This window comes from Aotus nancymaae, unplaced genomic scaffold, assembly GCF_030222135.1.
Source record: "Aotus nancymaae isolate 86718 unplaced genomic scaffold, 86718_ANA_hifiasm-v0.15.2.pri h1tg000002l, whole genome shotgun sequence".
Taxonomy (NCBI): Eukaryota; Metazoa; Chordata; class Mammalia; order Primates; family Aotidae; genus Aotus; species Aotus nancymaae.
Window position 1 is genome coordinate 25,411,987 of NW_026988413.1, and position 18,621 is coordinate 25,430,607.

The window sequence follows — 18,621 nt, forward strand, 5'->3', positions numbered from 1 at the left end:
CACTCAGAATCTCACTGTACTTTTCACATCTTCATCCTCGGATGTGAAAACATCTGGGGCATCAAACGAAAGAGTGATGTTGAAGCACTGGTTTACAGGGTGAGAAAAGGAGTGACTCCATTTACTTTCTGCACATCAAATGATTTCTCAGCACTGTACCTTCTGTGAAACTGAAGGAGAACTAATCCAATGGCTAGCAGATTGCTAAAAATAATTTTTGATGGTAGACCACGGCACAATTTCTAGGCTTAAAAGTTTAGAAGTTAAATAACTGAATAACAGATCAGACAAAACTTCTTCCTTCTCCCCTCTTATTTATGTGAATGAAGCTGTTAGGTGCTCACATCTATTAAAATAAAAGAGCTAAATGTATACTGAATCCTGTCTCATTCAAGCAATAAGCAATATTTGCCCACGTATACTTGACCTAATGTGTCAGTCCCATTTATCTCAGGAGAGGATATATTTCCATTTTAAAAATATTTAAGTATTTATCAAAATGTATTTGATATTTTGATCAATAGCATAGCTGCAAAAATGATCCAGAAGAAATATGTCCAACATTTAAGTATTTATGATCACAGAAAACAAAATTTAACAACTCCAGGGATGTGTGGGAAGGGAAAATAAATAAATAAATAAATAAAAAGAAAATGTAATTTTATAAACATTTGTGTATTGCTGAGAAGCATGAAATGATGATCAGTAAAACACATTTAAAGGCAAAATCAGAGTAAAATGTTCAGCGGGAAGTGGTACAGAAAAAAAATGGGTTCAAAGAGGCAAATGATGTAGTTTCCAACTTTTTAAGAAGTTGTATTTGCATTTGCAATAAATGATGGTAGGTATCAAATCACTAACATATTTAGATTACATTGAATATATTTTTAATGATGTAACAGTTTTATTTTTAAGTGAAAATATTTCATGTATGTTGGAAGTTATCTTTTGCAATTACTTTTATTTATTTTGAAAATGTTTATAAAACTTTTTTTTTTTTTGAGACTGAGGTTCACTCTTGTTGCCCAGGCTGGAGTGCGATGGCGCCATCTTGGCTCACCTCAACCTCCACCTCCCAGGTTCAAGAGATTCTCCTGCCTTAGCCTCCCGAGTAGCTGGGATTACAGGCATGCACCACCACCCCCAGCTAATTTTGTATTTTTAGTAGAGATGGGGTTTCTCCATGTTGGTCAGGTTTACCTCGAACTCCCAACCTCAGGTAATTCACCCACCTCGGCCTCCCAAAGTGCTGGGATCCACCGTGCCCAGGTTTATACATCTTTTTTAGTGTGTTACAAGAGTCATTGTTTTTCAGAACTATTTTAAGCAAAAGAAGGTAAAGACTACTGAGGTAGGTGCTATTCATCTCTTCCAAAAAGACGACTGTCTACAAATTAACACAACCAATTCTGCTACTCTCTCCCCGTTTTTCCCCATTTACACAGTAAGCATAGTTCTTATTCAGTAACAAGGAGGATCTGGGAGACTTTACATTCCGGAAAGATGAGGATAAAAATAAACCCAAAATTTCTAAAAATTTTGGAAAAATATAACAAAAATACTGTTTAATGTATACCTAGCTGAGCTCATGAGAAGAGGTGGGTCAGGAGATTTGCAGGTCCCAGAAACCAGGTGGGAACTGAAATCCAGGGCAGTAGGTTTAAGCTGACGCTATGGCTGACCCAGTTCATCTGAGGACGTTCATCTGCCCCAGTTAAGTCTGAGCTGTTAATCTCAGTAACCAGCAGCTTCCTATACTCAAGTATAGGAAATGAGATTTTGTATAGTACAAGGTGGGAAGTTAGCACTGAGATCCCTTAGTAGAACCAGAACTCTCAAAAAAATGTGACCTCAGCAGAAGGGTGGATTCAAAAAATTCATTCACTAGGACAGGCGGACTGCAAGGAAATTTATCTCTTCCTTCCTGGTTTATTAGAAAAGTCTCCCCTCAGAATTTTAGACATTGTCTACAACTTATATGAGTTTGGGGTTTGGCCGGGTGCAGTGGCTCATGTAGGGCACGGGGGCTCGCGCCTGTAATCCCACTACTTTGGGAGGCTGAGGCAGGCGGATTGCCTGAGGTCGGGAGTTCGAGACCAGCCTGGCCAACATGGTGAAACCTCATCTCTACTAAAAATATAAAAATTAACCAGGTGTGGTAGCATGCACCTGTAGTCCTAGGCACTCAGTAGGCTGAGGCAAGAGAATCGCTTGAACTCAGGAGGCGGAGGATCACTCCACTGCACTCCAGCCTGGGCAACAGAGAAAAACTCTGTCTCCAGAAAAAAAAAAGAACCAACTGTGGGGTGGGGGGCACAGATTAGTTGTCTGCAGAGAGAGCCATGACACTAAGCCAGAAAGACACCAAGACTCAGGAAACTGTTCTGCAGTGTGGGTTTGCAGAGAACAATTATACACTCACTGATGGTCAGACAGGAAGGGATCTTGGGCATCCTTTTCCTAAACCTTTGTTTTCCATAAAAGGAACCAGAGGCTCAGAAAGGAGAATTAACTTTCACCCGGCTGTACCCCAAGTTTGTGAAGGAGATGAGGCTCAGACTTGGTGTCTCCAGTGTCTCCAGCCCTGAACCTGCAGCAGAGCTGGCTGAGAGCCAGCCTGTGTGAGTGGCCCCGCCTGCCCTGTTTCCTCCCTTGGAGGGAGCCCCTCCTCCTCCATCAGTGCAGCCTTCTAAGAGGGGGGCACAATGGGGTGTGGGTAAGATGGGCAGGAGGCAGGATGTGTTTCCTTTATTAGTTGGCGTAATTACCCTGCATGGGAGTAGAATTAGATGAGAATTTTATTTTTGTGTGGTGATATAGTTTGGCTGTGTCCCCACCCAAATCTCACCTTGAATGTAATAATCCCCATGTGTCAAAGGTGGGCTAGGTGAAAATCATTGAATCATGGGGGGCAGTTTCTGTTCTTGTGGTAGTGAATGGATCTCACCAGATCTGATGGTTTTATAAAGGGCCGTTGTCCTGCACACACTCTTGCCTCCCACCGTGTAAGACGTGACGTTGCTTTTCCTTCTTCTGCCATGATTGTGAGGCCTCCCCAGCCATGTGGAACTGTGAGTCCATTAAATTTCTTTTTCTTTATAAATTACCCAGTCTCAGGTATTTCTTCATAGCGGTATGAAAATGGACTAATACAAATATACTCTTTTCAGGGGAGAATGAAATTCTGCTAATAAGACTTTACTTCAGGTTGCATTGTAATAAAATAATCTCTAATGGTAAAACTTTAAGCAGGTATATCCTAAGAACAAGAAGAGACAAGGAAGAGATATAAGCACCCCTCTCCATGCCTCAGCCCACACTTAGGCCACCCTATCTAGCCTCTCCATGAGCTACCTCTAGCACAAGAAGCCAAAGGGAAGAAAAGGGACTGATCCATGCCTAGGAGGAGCAGCACCAGCCAGACAGCCTGCAGCAAGCCCACAGAAGATCTGGAAAAGAGCAAGGCTAATTTAGGCCTGGAACGTGACTCAAAGCCACCAGAAGCAGCTGTCACCCTGCTTATCCCCCTCCCGCCCTGCCTATCATTCACTCCCCCGGGTCCCTGCAAAAAAAATTCCTCCTGCCTGTACAACAGGACCTGTTGGCTCCTAAGTGAGGGAGCAGCTCCTCTTCCCTTGGTGACACTTCTGTGTGGGCTTTCTAACCATATGTTTGAACATGTCACACAGCCCTGAAAAAAAAAGACACTAAGGCTTGTTCCTTGGGGACCCTGGTGTCAGTGAGGGTGGACCTTCTCACCTGAGGAAGCAGGTGAATGTAGACTGGAACAGAGGCAGCCCCCATCCTACATGAATCATCTAGGGACAGCAGAGGGAAATCCACTGAACCCTTGGGTCAATTGGCCCGAAATTAAATTTAAAGGGCAATGACATGGAACTGAAGGACGGTCATTCCATTAATAAGAGCAGATGCGGTTAGGAGCACGGCCTCTAGTGTCCAACAGACCTGGGTCCTGGCTCTGCCAATTTCTGCTCATGTGACTTCACATATCTACAAAGCAGGATAGTAACAGCTACTCCAAGGAGTTACTGTGAGGATTAAACAAGATAGTGCATTAAAAGTACCCAGTTCTGTGTCTGCATGTGGTAGGTGCCTGATAAATGTTACTTCCTTTCTTTACGCTGGACCAGATACCAGTGAGGATATGCATAATAAAAAAATGATGATTGCAGAGAAAAGATATGTACAGAGGAAAACCCTGAAGACCCACAAGAGGATGGGACCAGACAGATCAAATAGAAGGAACAGCAACAAGTTTGGACAAAATCTTATGTCATTTCATTATAGGACTATAGAGTCGGAGTTTCAGGGATCCCTTGGCTCCTCACCCCTCAAACATTTTTTTTTCCACCCAGGTGTGTCTGCATCTTTCTGCAAACTGATCTACCCAGGTGCCAAGACCTATGCTAGCCAAGCAAGAAGCTCCTGGCCCAGAAGGTGGTTGACTTAGCCTCTGCTCCGTCCCCTCTGGGGATCCCCTTACTTTATACCAATCCCTTGCCTGAATCCTGATACTTGGTTGCCCAAGGCCTTGATCGGGGTCCCTGGTCCGTCTTTTGTTCTCCAGGCTCCAGGTATGCATTCCAGGCAGCTTTCAGTTGACCTGGCCTGGCCCCTCTTTGACCAGACCTTGGACACTCATTTCTCCCTGTCTCAGCTGACCGCCCTGATTTCAAACCTTCCAGGATTTCAGTCTTCCAGTCTTCATCTTTATCTGCCTAGATTCTCACTCTTCTCACTCTTCTACCCTCCTTTACAAGTCTATCCCATTCTTGGAATGCTGGGCTTATCAGATTTGTCTAAGGACCTTGAGCCATGTGGGATGTTACGGTCACGTCTGATGGGGGAGGAAGATAGCAGTGCAGGAAGCTGAGTTGGGCACTACCCCTCTAGCTGGGAAAAGGGAAAATCTCGTCAGTACTAAGCAGCTTGCTGTCTGGGAAACCAATGGTGAGTGCCTTGGGTTGCATTTCTCCGTGCCCTTAAAGATAGAAGCATCCATGTGACTTGCTTTGGCCAATGAATGTGAGTATTTGAAGCCTCCCACCAGTGACCAAATCGTATAAGCCCAGCACCCCAAATGCCTGAGTCCCAGGATAACAAGTAGCAACTCAAAGACCAACTGGAATCCAGTGATGACCATTGCAGGGTAGGAGTTTAAGGGAATACTCAAGACAAAGCGCTGAGTTCTCTCTCCTGTAAGGAATAGCACTGGCTGAAACAATTACTCTGAAAGGCAACTGGCAGTATCTAGGAAAGCCAAGGACATGCACACCCCATCACTCAGAAGTTTCATTTGTACTGGTCAGGGTAGATTAGAACAGTGATTCTGCAGTTAAAAACAACTCACGGCCGGGCACAGTGGCTCACACCTGTAATCCCAGCACTTTGGGAGGCTAAGGTAGGTGGATCACAAGGTCAGGAGTTCAAGACCAGCCTGGTCAGTATGGTGAAACCACGTCTCTACTAAAAATACAAAACTTAGCCGGGCATGGTGGCACACACCTGTAGTCCCAGCTACTCAGGAATCTGAAGCAGGAGAATCGCTTGAACCCAGGAGGCAGAGGTTGGAGTGATCCAAGATCGCACCACTGCACTCCAGCCTGGGCAACAGAGGGAGACTCTGTCTCAAAAAAATGAAAAATAAACTCACAAATAATCAACGGTGTAAGACAACGAAGGTTTATTTCTGCCTCATGCTGCTTGTCTCTCACAGCTTAGCTGGAGGGTCTGTTTCACACTGTCCTCACTCAGGGACACAGGGTGATGGAGTCTCATTCTGCAACTTCAACAGTGACCACAGTAGGGAGAAGAAAAGGGCAAGCTGCATACAGGCTCTCACAGGCTTCAAATGCTCACATTCATTGGCCAAAGCAAGTCGCATGGATGCTTCTATCTTCAAAGGCACAGAGAAATACAACCCAAGGCACTCAACTTTGGTTTCCCAGACAGCAAGCTGCTTAGTACTGGGGAGATTTTCCCTTTCCTAGCTAGAGGGGTAGTGCCCAACTCAGCTTCCTGCACTGCTATCTTCCTCCCCCATCAGACATGACCGTAACATCCCACATGGCTCAAGGTCCTTAGACAAATCTGATAAGCCCAGCACTCCGAAGTCAGGCTGCCTATCACCAAACATCTTGTGTCTCCTCCCTAATAAAGCCACACTCTTACACTTTCCCTACAGAAAAGGACACTGACATTATGGAGGAAGCTTTCCACTGGAATGAACCCCTCCCCTGAGGGCAGGTGGTCTGCCCCTTGGCATCACCAAGAGAGACTGCATTCATGAAGCCTTGCTAACCCTGCTCCTGTGAGTTTGTCATTTTTTAAAACAGCACCTATTTCTTTATTCATGTCTTGTGACATTGTAGAATTCATTCAACCCAGCCGGGCACGGTGGCTCACACCTATAATCCCAGCACTGGGAGGCCGAGGCGGGTGGATCACGAGGTCAAGAGATTGAGACCATCCTGGTCAACATGGTGAAACCCCGTCTCTACTAAAAATACAAAAATTAGCTGGGCATGGTGGCGCATGCCTGTAGTCCCAGCTACTCAGGAGACTAAGGCAGGAGAATTGCTTGAACCCAGGAGGCGGAGGTTGCAGTGAGCCGAGATCGCACCATTGCACTCCAGCCTGGGTAACAAGAGTGAAACTCCGTTTCAAAAAAAAGAAAAAAAAGAAAAGAATTCATTCAACACTTTCCATGACCAATGTCAGACTTGAGGGACCCAACTAGCACAACAGCTTAGAAGAGAATCAGAAATACTGGTGAACGGCACTAACGACTCACACAGTCTAACCTTATTCAAAACCCAATATTCGGTTTACTCTTATTCCTGGATGCAAATATACTCTTCCCCTGTCAAGGGAGAGACCTCAAAAGCCCCATCCCAGCATAGCATCAAGCTCAAACTCCAAGATAGCAATTTTTCACAGTAATTTTTACATCCAAGTGATGAGTAGTTATCTCTAGATCTTGAGTCAATGTCTCTTTATTAGGAGACTAAGAAGATAAGCTGCCTTCTCCATGTTAATAACATGGGACAAGAAATTGGCAGTAGCCGCACGCAGTAGCTCACATCTGTAATCCCAGCACTTTCGGAGGCTGAGGCAGGTGAATCATGAGGTCAGGAGTTCAAGACCAACCTGGCCAAGATGGTGAAACTTCATCTCTACTAAAAATACAAAAATTAGCCACGTGCGGTGGCAGGTGCCTGTAATCCCAGCTACCTGGGAGGCTGAGGCAGGAGAACTGCTTGAACTCCCAGCGGGGCAGAGGTTGCAGTGAGCCAACTCTCTCTCAAAAAAAAAAAAGACTCCATCTCAAAAAAAAAAAAGAAAAGAAAAAAGAAAAGAAAATGGCAGTAAACACTCCCATTCAGAAAAGAGAATAATGGGTCAGAGCAATTCTGAAATCTCAGAACATTCTCCCCCAGGGATAAAGTGTATTCTTGATTAGATCTTGACTCCATCTCCTGGAATATTCTCTGTAGGCCTGAACTCACCCTTCAAGAGATATCCCTTTTCCACCATCTTTGGCCAAAACTGCAGGGGAACCCAGAAGATATGCTTTCCTTATAGGCAGAGCATCCTTCTAAGCACATTTTCTGGGGGACCCAGAAGTTGTTTTAAGATTCAAATGAAGTCTAAATGAGGTCGGTGGTTCTTTTGGCAGTATGTATAATTTTCTCAAAACCCTCAGTTCCTTATCATTTGACTCCAGGCAATGCCAAGGGTCAAGCTTCCTGTATAAATAAAACTCCTGTTAGCTATATTTCTTGACTTTCTTGCTACTATGCCACTCTAGATTTAATTGAAGGTATTTTGGTCCACACCCTTAATCTTTTTCCCTGGTACATTTTGTCTTATTGCTAGAACAGGGGCCTTTACTAAAAGATGCCTTAATACATCCAGAGATGTTTTACATGGGTGTAACATCCATGGCTGTGATTTAATCCTTGCTTACAAAACTGAATTTTAATCATTCTTTGTCTGTCCAAGCCTTTCTCAATTTTATCTTTGACTGTTTGGAGATAAGAAGCATTTGCTTTTTCCAGCTCTAAAAGGGGTGTACATTGGCCAACTCTTTCCTGAACTCATCTCTTTCTTGTAATACTTTGCCAAACATTGTCAAAAGTAAGTAACACACAATTAATATTCTGCTGGCCAGGTGTGGTGGCTCATGCCTGTAGTCCCAGCACTTGGGAAAGCCAAGACAGGAGGATCACTTAAGCCCAAGAGGTTCAGACCAGCCTAAACAACAGGGTGAAACCCTGTCTTTACAAAAAATACAAAAGTTAGCCTGGTGTGGTATCATGCGCCTGCAGTCCCAGCTACTAGTGAGGCTAAGGCGGGAGGATCACTTGAGCCCAGGAGGTCGAGGCTGCAGTGAGCTGTAATCACACCACTGCACTCCAGCCTGGATGACAGCATGACACCTTGTCTCAGAACAACAACAACAACAACAAAATTCTGCTTTCCAGACCCTTTTCCTAAATCTACAAGTTTATTAGGTAAATTATCTACCTCTCAAATTCCTACAAATGCTGTTGTCCACAATGTTTCTCTGCTGCACAATGTGGGTAACCCTTTCTCCAGCTTTCTGGGCGTTTCCTTACCGCACATTACACAGCACCTAAGCCAGCACCATGGACAAGTGTTTTGCTGAAAGAGTGCTGCTCTGCAGGTACTGATTTATGTTTCAGACAGAATGGAAGGTTATGCTGACTGAACAAGATAAACTAAATCTCAGGAGCTAAAAATCAACGCAGACTTCTTCCTCATGCTACATATCCATCATGGGTCAGCTAGGAGCAGAGCTCCATGCTGTTCTACCCACCAGATGTAGGAGGATGTAGCCTCACCATGCAGATGAGTCAATCCCAGCATCTTGGGAGGCCAAGGCAGGAGGATTGCTTGAGCCCAGGAGTTCAAGACCAGCCTCAGCAATATAGGGAGACCCTGGATCTGCAAGAAATAATAAAAGAATTAGTCAGGCTTGGTGGTACACACCTGTGGTCCCAGCTACTTGGGAGGCTGGGGTGGGAGGATCGCTTGAGTCTGGGATCATGGCAGTAGGAAGGAAAGGGAAAATCACATACTAGATCCTAACAGCTTCCACCTATAAGTGACATTTACCACCCCCACTTATATCTCTTTGGCCAAAGATGTCTCTTAGCTGAGTCTAACATCAAGGGGACAGGGAGTGCAATTCTGTCCAGCAAGAGGAAAAATGGAAATTTGGTGCATGGTAAACAGCACCAATGACTGACATTCAGCTTATACATATACCCTTGAGAGCCTCACACATATGTGGCCAGGAAAATTCGACTACAAGCGTGGTTCTTGATACGTATTTTGTAAGAGCAAAAAATAGAGGAGGGAACAACTTAAGTGTCCATCATTGAGAGAATGGATCTTTTCAATTGTGGTTTAAAAGATCCATTTAAACCACAATTTAATGTGCTTTAAATCATATTTGCATAATGATTTCTTTTTTTGAGAGAGAGAATCTCACTCTGTTGCCCAGGCTGGAGTGCAGTGGCGTGATCTCAGTTCACTGTAACCTCCAATGCCTCTCAGGTTCAAGCGATTCTCCTGCCTCAGCCTCCTGAGTAGCTGGGATTACAGGCATGTGCCACCACGCCCAGCTAATTTCTGTATTTTAGTAGAGACGAGTTTCACTATGTTGGCCAGACTGGTCTCAAACTCCTGACCTCAAGAGATCCCTGTGCCTTGGCCTCGCAAAGTGCTGGGATTACAGGTGTGAGCCACCATACCTGGCCTATAATAAAATATTTTTAACAATTTAAATGAAAAACTAGAACTACAAGCATCAACCTGGAATCAATCTCAAAAACATAACATTGAGTGGAAAGGGCAATTTGTAGAATACAGCATGATGCTATTCGTGTAAATTTGTAAATATATACAGCATTAAAACATAGTGTTCATGGAGGTACATGTAACTGTTGAGTTGAACAAGCAGGGATCATGAGAATAATCATAACGCAACTTTATTGTTCTCTATTCATATTCCTTTAAACGTATTTAGTTAGGCATGTTCTTCCTTCAGCCCAGAGAAATTTAGGCAGTTCTGTCCAATAAACAATGTTCTCCAGTTAATAATGTCTTAGTGTAATCATTATCACTTTTTACTTTATTTCGTTACTCCCTTTATCAGTCAATTATTGCCATAATAATGCTACATCATAAAGCAGCCCAAAGCTCAATGACCCACAGAAATAAGCTTCCATTTCTAGCTGGCAAGTCTGAGGGTCAGTGCAGTGGCAGCACTGATCTGGGCTGGCTCAGCGCTAGGCATGAGCTCCATTAGAAGAAGCTCCAGGGCTGGGCATGGTGACTCACACCTGTAATCCCAGCATTTTGGGAGGCTGAGGCGGGCAGATCACTTGAGGTCAGGAGTTCAAGACCAGCCTGGCCAACATGGTGAAACCCCGTCTCTACTAAAAATACAAACAATTAGCTGGGTGTAGTGGTGCGCATCTGTAATACCAACTACTCAGGAGGCTGAGGTAGGAGAATCACTTGAACCCAGAAGGCAGAGGTTGTGGTGAGCAGAGATCGCACCACTGCACACTAACCTGGGAGACAGAGCAAGACTCTGTCTAAAAAAAAAGAAGCTCCAAGTGTCTCATTCTTTAGGAATCCTGGTCTACCTGGGGAATGTTCCTCTCTTGATGGCAGAAGCGCAAGACGAAAGTCTCCAGTGCAATGGCATTGCGAGCCTCTATTCATGTGACACCTGCTCACAATCCTCTGGCAAGTCACATGGCCAAGTCCCATACCAATGGGGTGGAAGTACACTCTGCCATGGTGGGTGGGGAGGGGAGGGAATGCTTACAAAATACGCAGCTCAGGCCAGCTACAGAGGAGCCATCCAGTGGCGAAAGAGGCTGACTCCTCCCCCACCTTGCCAACTCTAGTTTCTGACCCCTCCAGGTCAGTGAAGCGAGAGGGAGGGAAAGGGGCAGGAAGTTTTTACTTATACCGGTATCACCCTCTGTAGCCTGGGAAATGGTTGGAGGTGACTCTCATGGACACTGCCACGAGTTTTCAGGGTCTTCGGGGATCTTCAGAGCTCCCAGTCTCCTGATAACGGCCAGTGCATGTCCTATCCAGCTGGTTACTGACTCCCTCCACAGCCCTGAGCATCAGCAATGTCCCCAGCTTCTATCTACAGAAGGCTCTTTATCCCCCTTCCCCAGACCATCTTCTTCATGGGCTCTAGAAGATCCTATGCAGCTCTCTTGCTCTGAGGCACAACTGGTCTCATGTTCTTCACTCCAGCAAACTATGGGAGTACAGGGAGCCCCCAGTGAAGCCACCTACCTTGGTTCCACCTTCAAAGCAGCTGGTCAGCCAGTGACCACCTGTATTAGTCTATAAAGATACTACCTGAGACTGGGTCACTTACAAACGAAAGAGGTGTAATTGACTCACAGTTCTCCACGGCTGGAGAGGCCTCAGGAAACTTACGAAAATGGCAGAAGATGAAGTAGAAGCATGGTGGTCATGCTTACATGGTGGTCAGAGAGAGAGAGAGAAGCGGGAAGCACCAGACATTTATCAAACAACAGATCTCATGAGCTCGAATTCACTATCACAAGAACAGCATGGGGGGAACCACTCCCATGATCCAATCACCTCCCACCAGGTCCCTTCCTCAACACATGTGGATTACGATTTGGATTACAATTCGAGATGAGATGTGGGTGGGGACAGAGCCAACTCACATCACCACCTTTTAGATTTCTCAAGTGAGAGTCTAGCTCTAGTTCCCCAAACACCCTAAAGTGCAGAGGATGCTCATCCAGGCTCAAGGTTGGACACAGGCCCTTCTCACCTCTCCCCTTTGAAGATCATGCACCTCGGAGCTCACTAACAGGAGCTGATGCCATAAATCCTCCTCAAATCTCGAATCTCTGGCTCATTTATACTCTCATGGTGGTGAGGGTTAGGGGCTCCTCAGCTGGTCTTCCTTCATACATCCTCCAACGGGACCTCACGTCTCATCTGTTGTCTGGGCACCTCAGCTGGAACTTCTGCTTTACCTGCTATATTGATATGCAAACCTGTGTAGCAATCACACAGAAACATGAGAGAGAAGGAAATACTGCAACATCAGGATGGTTGCTATGCCCCTGGGGAGTAGAAGATGACAAGAAAGGCATTAGAGAGGGACACAGAGGGTGGCTCGGATGGTGAATTGTATATGTCAACTTGGGTGGGCCATGGCACCCAGATATTTCATTTTTTATTCTTTTTTTTTTTTATTTACTTTTTTTTTTTTTTTTTACATGGGGTTTCACCATGTTGGTCAGGCTGGTCTTGAACTCCCGACCTCAGGTGATCCGCCTGCCTTGGCCTCCAAAGTGCTTGGATTACAGGCGTGAGCCACCACACCCAGCCCAGATATTTCATTAAACTATTTTAGATATTTCTGTGAAGATAGTTTTCAGATGACACAAACGTTTAAGTCAGTAGGTATTGAGTATAGTGGATTTGCCTCTGCAAGGTGGACAGGCCTTAGCCAATGAGTTTGAAGGCCTGAGTAGAGCAAAGACTGACCTACCACGACCAAGAGGGAATTCTGCCAAAAGACTGTCTTTTTTGGGGGGTTTTGTTTGGTTTTTAGTTTACACAAAGGCAATTTATTAACAGCAAACAATTTGAGAAGTCCCGTTCACAGACAGTGACCACAGCAACCCTCCTTCCTGAGGATACTGTCAGAGGGGCTGGGGGTGATGTCCTCAATCGACCGGATCTTCACACCTGAGCAGGCAAGGGCTCAGAGGACCAACCGGGCCCCAGGTCCAGGGGTCTTGGTCCTATTTCTTATGCACCTCTGGACCACATCCTGAGCAGTCAACATGGCAGCACATGGGGAGGATTCATCTCGGTCAGTCTTCTCCTTCATCCCAGCAGCCACACGGCAGGTAGTTCCTTGCCAGAAAGATCAGTGACATGGACAAAGGTGTCATACAGGCTGCCTTAGGATTCAAGCTGCAGCTCCTCCCTGGGTCAGCAGTCTGCTGGCCTATCCCAGGCATTTTGAATTTACCAGCATCCACAATTGTCTGAGTCAATTCCTTAAGAGAGAGAGAGACAGAGAGAGAGAGAGACGGAGAGAGAGAGAGACCCTCTGATACACTTTGACTCTGCGTTCCTACCCAAATCTCATCTCAAATTATAATTCCATGTCAGGGGAGGAACCTGGTGGGAGGTGACTGGACCATGGGGGCAGACTTTCCCCATGATGTTCTCATGGTAGTGAGCCAGTTCTCATGAGAACTGATGGTTTAAAAGTGTGGCACTCTCCCCCACCTCCCTCTCTGTCCTGCTCCGCCATGGTAGAGACATGCTTGCTTCCCTTTGCCTTCCGCCATGATTGTAAGTTTCCTGAGGCCTCCTAGCCATGCTTCCTGTTAAGCCTTTGGGACTATAAATCAATTAAACCTCTTTTCTTAATAAAGTATCCAGTCTCAGGTAGTTCTTCATAGCAGCATGAGAATGGACTAATACACCCTCTTTTTTTCTGTTTCTCTGAAGAACCCTAACTAATATAAGGACTTAACTATAGATGGGCAAGGTGAGGCAAGATGAGTATCATGGCTTGTAAAAGTTTTTCTATTTATTGTTAAAACCTACATGGCCAGTTCCTGCCTTTTGCCACAGTGCATTTTATCCTTAGGTCAGGTTATGTTGCTCTTGGCCGAAGACTGCTTTGAGACAAATGCATTCCTGCAAACTACGTTGTAAATCCAATTGTCACAAAGCAGATTGAGCTTTCCCATGGAAACAATGTCACACTGAAGAATAACAGTAGGACTAGTGCCCTGCCCTTGCACAGAACTTTGTAGTTCAAAAAGGACTTTCACGTACACTGTTGCATTTACTCCTGGAAAGCAGGCAATATGTTCTCTTCTTGTACAGAAGAAATTGAGGTCCAAAGAAACAATTTGCTAGGGTCAGATGGTTCATAAAGGACCCAGCTGGGACTCAGTCCTCATTTGGTGGTCGTTTCAACTTCTTAACCATGCCAGGTCTCAGCTTCACACATAACAAAAAGTGTAGCCGGTGCAAAAATTCCAGAACTCCAGGCCTCCACAACTAAAATTTTGCTCTTTTTTTTTGAGATGGAGTTTCGCTCTTGTTACCCAGGCTGGAGTGCAATGGCGTGATCTTGGCTCACTGCAACCTCCACCTCCTGAGTTCAAGCAATTCTCCTACCTCAGCCTCCTGAGTAGCTGGGACTACAGGCGCGCGCCACCATGCCCAGCTAATTTTTGTATTTTTAGTAGAGACGGGGTTTCACCATGTTGACCAGGATGGTCTCAATCTCTTGACCTCGTGATCCACCCGCCTTGGCCTCCCAAAGTTCTGGGATTATAGGTGTGAGCACCGCCCCTGGCCTGAAATTTTGCTCTTAAGTCTCACACACACACACACACACACACACACACACACAAGCAAATGAGCATACCAATTCCTCAAGAGACCCCTGAACTATAAAGCAGACATTTAATATATAAATAACCACCACAAAGGCCCGGTGTGGTGGTTCACACCTGTAATCCCAACACTTTGGGAGGCCAAGGCATTAGGATGTTTGAGCCCAGGAGTTTGAGACCAGCCTGGGCAACATGGCAAAACCCTATCTCTAAAAAAAAAAAAACACAGAAAAATTAGCCAGGCATGGTGGTGCACATCTGTGATCCCAGCTACATGGGAGACTGAGGTGGGAGAATTGCATCAAGGTTGCAATGAGCTGTGTTTGTGCCACTGCACCCCAACCTGGGCAGTAGAACGAGATCCTGTCTCAAAAAAAAAAAAAAAAAAAACAACTTGGACTTGGCCTCTCCAGACCCCGTGCTGGGAGGCACAGCCTTTGGCTGTGATGACACTCCTACTTTGATATTGCTGCTATACTATATCTATACTATATTCTGCTCTAGTAATAAGTTGCAGATTTGGAAGCACCGCCATTGTGAACTCCCAAACCTTCTTTAGAAATTGAGCCCATTAAGCTCTAGCTATAGTGCATCGCCATTGTTACAGCTTGAGTTATTTATGTTACCCCAAAATTTATGTGTTGCAGTTCTAACCCCCAGTACCTCAGAATGTGGCCTTATTTGGAAAGCAGGTCATTGCAAATGGAACTAGTCGAGATGAGTCACACCACAGCAGAGTGGGCCCCTAACTCAGCATGAATTATAAAAAGGAGAAATTTGAACAAAGGGAGTACATGCAAAAATTGGAGTTATGCTTCCACAAAGCAAGAACCAGCAGATTTTAGGAGGAAGATCTGGAACAGATCTCTCCCTGGTGCCTTCAGAGAGACCGCAGCTCTGCCTACACCTTGATCTCAGACCTAGAAAGCCTCCACATAAGTTTCTTTTTGTTACGCCACTCAGCTTGTGGCACTATATTATGGCAGCCTCAGCAGACTAACACGTGTGCTGCAAGGCCCCATTCTTTCCCTCTCCTACCTGCAACAAATGCTGCTCTCAACCTGGGATCCCTAGGTTTCCCCGCCCATCACCCTCCACGTGGGACCCTATGACTTAACCTCTCTTCTCCCCAAGCAAATGCGTTCTCTTTCTAGCCAAAGCATTGCCACTTATTTGCAATATACAAGTCGTTTGTCCACGGCATGGGGGTTATTTGCCCAGAGCCCTACGTACCTGCTCTCTCATATGAAAGGAGAATACATCTTGGGGCCCCCAAATCACTAAGCTAAAGGGAAAGTGAAACTGGGAACTGCTTAGGGCCAACCTGCCTCCCATTCAAAGTCCCCCGCTCTGCTCACTGAGATAGATGCATATCTGAATGCCTCCTTTGGAGAGGCTATTCAGAAACTCAAAAGAATGTGACCATTTGTTTCTTATCTACCCATGACCTAGAATCCCCTTCCTGCTTCACGTTGTCCCGCCTTTTCCAGACCAAACCCGTGTTCATCTTGCATATGTTGATTGATGTCTCATGTCTCCTTAGAATGTATAAAACCAAACTGTGCTCAGACCAACTTGGGCACATATCATTAGGCCCTTTTGAGGCTGTGTCACAGGCAAAATAAACTTTCTAAACTGGCCGGGCACAGTGGCTCACGCCTGTAATCCCAGCATTTTGGGAGGCCGAGCAGGCGTTCCTGCCTAAGCTCAGGAGTTCATGACCAGCCTGGGCAACACGGTGAAACCCTGTCTCTACTAAAAATACAAAAAAAATAGCCAGGCATGGTGGCTCACGTCTGTAATCCAAGCACTTTGGAGGCCAAGGCGGGCAGATCACCTGAAGTCAGGAGTTCAAGAACAGCCTGACCAACATGGTTAAACCCCGTCTTTATAAAAAAAAATTAGCCAGGTGTGGCAGCATGTGCCTGTAACCCCAGCTACTCGGGAGGCTGAGGCAGGAGAACTGCTTAAACCCAGGAGGCTGAGGTTGCAGTGAGCCAAGATTGCACCACCGGGCCTGGGTAACAAAGCATGACTCCATCTCAAATAAAATAATATAAAAATAAACTTTCTAAATTAACTAAGATGTGTCTCAGTTTTTCGGGGTTCACACTCAAGAAGACACGGTGGCCAGGTTCAGAATCCCAAAGTGTCAGACAAGATGAGGCCTTAGAAGTCAGGTCTTCCAAGCCTTGCAATTTGAAGAGAAAGAAGATGAGGACAAGGAAAAGGGGATCTTTTCCTAGGATCACATGCATAGGTCATTAATATTAGCAATGTGACGATGACCCAGGAGTTCTGACTCTCCACCCAGTGCCCTTTTTATCTGTTCAATCCTAGGTTTGTTTCCAGGGGTGACTCTCGTCACCAGCTGTCCTGATGTATACCTGTCTTGCTCCTTAAAAGTGAATTGGTCAGAATGGGGAAGGGAGAGAGAAAAAAAAAGTGAACTGGGGGACAGGCATGGTGGCTCATTTCTGTATTCTGAGCACTTTGGAAGGCTGAGGTGAGAGGATTGTTTGAGACCAAGAGTTCAAGACCAACCTGGCCAACCCCCACCTCTATTTCAAAAAATAATTTTTAAAACAAATAGAGTGAATTGATTTTAGAATAGCCAGGAGTGATGGCTCATGCCTGTAATCCCAGCACTTTGGGAGGCCAGGTGGGGAGGATCACTTGAAGTCAGCAATTCAAGATCAGCCTGGGCAACATAGTGAGACCCCATCTCTACAAAACATTTTTTTTTTTAATTGCAGGGCATAGTGGCACATACCTGTGGTCCCAGCTACTTGGGAGGCTGAGGTGGGAGAACGGTTTGAACCTGAAAGGTCCAGGCTTGCAGTGAGCCATGATTGCACCCCTGTACTTCAACCTGGATGACAGAGCGAGATCCTGTCTCAAAAAAAGTAGTAGCAACCTTGATTGAGTCATCTTTGCAACCTTTTCAGTCCTTCACTGTGTGGGTGTTTAATTTTTTTTTTTTTTGAGATATAGGGTCTGGCTATGTTGCCCAGGCTGGTTTCATTTAAACTACCAGGCTCAAGTGATCCTCCCACCTCAGCCTTCCAAGTAGTTGAGACAACAGGTGTACACCAGGACACCTGGCTCATCAAAAAAAAAAAAAAAAATTATAGAAATAAAGTCTTGCTATGTTGCTAGGGCTGGCCTCGAACTCCTGCTCTCAAGCGATCCTCCCACTCAGTCTTCCAAAACTCTGGGTTTACCGTCATGAGCCACCATGCCTAGCCTAACAAATGTTTTAATTCACTTTTCCTCCCTGACACCACCGAGGTCGCACGCGTGAGACCTCTCCGCCGCTATGCAGATGCCACCGCGATGCGCTACATCGCCTCCTACCTGCTGGCTGCCCTCGGGGGTAACCCTTCCCGGAGCGCCAAGGACATCAAGAAGATCCTGGACAGCGCTGGCATCGAGGCGGACAACAACTGGCTGGCTCAACAAGGTTATCAGCAAGCTGAACTGAAAGAACACTGAGGACATGATTGCCCAGGATATCGGCAAGCTTGCCAGCGTACCTGCCGGTGGGGCTGTGGCTGTCTCTGCTATCCCAGGCTCTGCAGCTCCTGCTGCTGGTTCTGCCCCGACTGCAGCAGAGAGAAGAAAAATGAGAAGAAGGAAGAGTCTGAAGACTCAGATGATGACATGGGATTTAAGAAACAAATGTTTTGCCAGGCGCGGTGGCTCACACCTGTAATCCCAGCACTTTGGGAGGCTTAGGCGGGTGGATCACCTGAGGTCAGGAGTTCAAGACCAGCCTGGCCAACATGGTGAAAACCTATCTCTACTAAATATACAAAAATTAGCCATGGTGGTGCATGCCTGCAGTCCCAGCTACTCAGGAGGCTGAGGTGGGAGAATCACTTGAACCTGAGAGGCGGAGGCTGCATTGAGCCAAGATTGAACCACTGCACTTCAGCCTGGGCAACAGAGTGAGACTCCATCTCAAGAAAAAAAAAAAAAAATTCTAAGTTCCATGTCCCAGGAACCTACTCAGTCCTGGACAAGTCAGGACTGTTGGTCACCCCAATAAGGAATGACATCTCCATGCAATCAAAGATCAACAGGGGCCAGGTGTGGTGGCTCACGCCTGTAATCCCAACAC

The 18,621-nt window shown here is 45.8% G+C and overlaps 1 pseudogene; it reads left to right on the forward strand.

Moving 5' to 3' along the window:
* The first annotated feature begins 17,834 nt into the window (after positions 1-17,834).
* Positions 17,835-18,236, forward strand: LOC105707077 (large ribosomal subunit protein P2-like; annotated as a pseudogene).
* The last annotated feature ends 385 nt before the right edge of the window (positions 18,237-18,621 follow it).